Consider the following 3,456-nt stretch of genomic DNA (forward strand, 5'->3'; position numbering starts at 1 on the left):
CATGTTCATGAAATATCTTGAAATTGGTATCATGCATGGTTTCCAAACCAAAATGTCTGTTTCCGCATGTTTTTGCATGGTCATCATACTTAGTACATTTTTGTGTACTAACTCCATATTTTTCTCTATGTCTACAGGTGTAGGTTCCGGCATGTCACTTGCTAGTTCTAATGAAGACTTGGATTTAGTCTCCCAAGTTAGAGTGGTAGGTCCTCATCATTCGGGGACACATTTTAGAAGCTTTGTGTTTTGTTCTACTTCTTTGTATTAGAACCTTTCTGGACTTTTCAAGTGTAAAAAGGCTGTAATCCTACTTATGTGGGTTTCTAAGTTTGTAGTAAGATAAAACCCTCTCGTAAAAGTATTTGAACAATATTTTCGGTAATATTAGTAGATGCTATTCGAACCAGATGGCTATGTGAGACAAGTAGACTTCCACTGCAATAATTTAGCTTTTTAGTATGTTTTGAATTGTATGGTTTTTAGATAAAAAGTTTTAATTCCATAAAATTCTATTATTGATGCAATGAAATGAACTATAAGGCTTGTATAAGACCCCTTTGGGGTCGAGTACACCGTGTCGCTTCCGGTGCATAGGCTCCGATCGTGTCAAACATGGTATCAGAGCAAAGATTTTGGAATAGTACTTTTAGGATGTCGTCTCACAAGCTACGTCTAGTAGAGACTTGTTCATCGGTGTGAGTCGCGACACATCTATGAACGAGAGGCTATAGGACGTTAGGATGTTTCAGTTTGTTCATACTCTTATGTCGTGACTTAGAGCTAGATCTATAGTTTTCCTTTTCCTGACCCTTCTCATGTGTTTATAGGATATGAATACAAGAAGGAATATTGCTAAGATGGTGGAAGGAGAGGGTGTGCATAGAGGAGTTCCTCCTCTAGAGAATCAAGCTCCTCAGGGTAATCAATTTCCTCTAGGTGGTCAAGTTCTCCAAGATGAGGAAGTCCTTCAAGATCCTCAAGTTCCTATTGATGAAGGGGATATGACTAATGTGGAGATAAGAACGGCTCTCCAAACCTCGACTCATGCTTTGACGGCTCAAGTGACTAGGGATGCTAGAGCTCATGAGAACCCTAATGAGAGCACTATGGCTTCGAGGCTAAGAGAATTCACTAGAATGAATCGCCTAGTGCACTCGGCGAGCTGTAGTGTTCCAAGGGCGAACAAAGACGGAAAAGGGCAAAAAATTTTAAGTCAAAACTTAAAGGGACCTTAGCTCTTTTCCAAAATTGACCCTACACTATTCCATTCTTTTCCTAGAAACTATATAACCTTATTATGACCTAATTCCTTTCATTTTAAGGCCCTCTAAATAGAATTAAAAGAAACACATCTCCTCTCAAATTTTCTCTCACTAGAAACCCTCCATTAGAGAAGAAGAAGAAGGGAGCAATAGAGGCTAGGGTTTGGTGATTTCAAGGTCGTCTCTTCTCAAATCTCTTATGGATTCTTCAGATTAAGGTATGGTGGCTCTTTATCTAGGGATATCTCTCACCCTAGAGTCCTATCAAAGTGTTTTTCAAAGTTTACAAAAATTCAAAACCTAGATCTTTCACTCTTCAACATGGGTTCCAACTTTTATTGTTTTAAATGGATTTATTATGAAGTAATGTGGTTGTATTGATGTTGGATGGTGGTTTTATGAAAAACCCTCTCAAAGAACCCATGTTTTCCTAAAGTCTTCATGGTGCCCTAAGAAGTGGGTTTGTGGATTGTTCAAGCATGTAATTATGAGATGCTTAAATTGAATGAGTTAATTGAAGTAATATGATTATGCATGCCTAATTATGAAGAATTGTTGGTATGTGGTGATGTATTAATTATGGCCTTGTAAGGAAAATTCATGATTTAGCTTATGTTGATATAGAAGTGTGATCTGTTGATGTGTGATCCACTTATGGTGGAGGTGGTTACTTCCTATGTACATAATGGTAATTAAATTGATAGAAGTCTTCTTATTACCCTAATTGTGAAGAATAGATGCATGAATGTGATATGAAAAGTGTAAGTATGAACATGATATGAAGAATATGTGTGTGGTCTATGCCTAAAATGCAAGTGTGCTAGTATTGAAAGGACATTCTCAATTATGCACTTATGAACGAAGCTGTTTGCATGTGGAAGGTTTCTTCCTTTTTAATGTATCTTGAATTGGTAGACTTGGATTTCCTTTTCTTGAAAGCATGTCTTAAGTCATATGATCATGAATGTTATGATGTGTTGATTTGAAAGGTTATTCTCAACTCTTCACTGAAGCATGTTAAGGGATTCTTATATGAAAGGTTATTATCATGTTTGAATCTATGAGGTATCCTCACGTTGGGAAATGATGGATGCCCTCACGATAGTTGAGGTGGGGTATCTAGTGGCAATCCTTGGAGATGGATGCCCATACATTAGTTGAGGCGGGGTTATCTAGCAACAATCTCCATCCCCAAAAGACTTACGCATGTTGGTATGAGATGGATGCTCATACGTTAGTTGAGGCGGGGTCATCTAGTAACAATCTCTCTTCCTTAATGAACTAATGACATGAACTACTCTATGGGAATGGAGGCTAAGTACCGAGAGGTCATTGAGTGGGATGGATGGTCTCACGATATTTGAGGCGGGGTATCTAGTAGACATCCCTTGTGATAGATGCCCATACGTTAGTTGAGGCGGGGTGTCATGTAGCAAGCTCTTTGTCCATTAACTATGTGCCCACATATGATAGCTAGTGGATCCATTAGGCTAATCACTGATCGACCCTTGGCAAGTTGATCACATTTTTACGGTGTGGGGTTTCATGACACCGGATTCTATGATTTAGCTCTCATAGTCTATGTCGGTTAAATGCTTATTCACATCATATGAGGTACCCATTATGGTTTCTTGAGAAGTTCTATGACGCGTGGGTAGTAGTATGGGATGCTATCCATCCATTTGCGTGAGTAGGCTTCAAGAGGGCTATAGAGAGAATCTCTATATCCTAATGAAACAATATGTTCTAAATGAACAAATGAAGCAACTTGGCTTTATGTCTACATGAATTGATGTATGTCTCACATGTCTATATGAAATGATGCATGTTTTCTAGGATATGATGCATGTCGTAGTTGACTAAAAGATATGAAACATGTTTCACTTGAGTTAGTGATATGAGTTGTTTAGCATGATATGTTGAAATGTAAGGAGTCTTATCTATGGTGGCCTAGAGGAACACTTAGGTGTGGTGTGAAGAGGTAGTATGGGATGCCACTTCATATCTTTCTTAAGTGTGTCTTAGGGATGTTATAGATAGGCACCCTAAGAGGATTGACATGCCTTGCTTGATGTATATGTTCTTGTATTGTGTCTTGATTTTGAAGGAGCGTGAGGACAATGGTAAGTTCACCTTTGGTGGAAATGTGATGATAATGACTTGGATGTTGGTAATACTTGTATTTGATGCC

The sequence above is a fragment of the Solanum tuberosum genome, unplaced genomic scaffold, assembly GCF_000226075.1.
Source record: "Solanum tuberosum cultivar DM 1-3 516 R44 unplaced genomic scaffold, SolTub_3.0 scf00002, whole genome shotgun sequence".
NCBI classification, from domain to species: domain Eukaryota; kingdom Viridiplantae; phylum Streptophyta; class Magnoliopsida; order Solanales; family Solanaceae; genus Solanum; species Solanum tuberosum.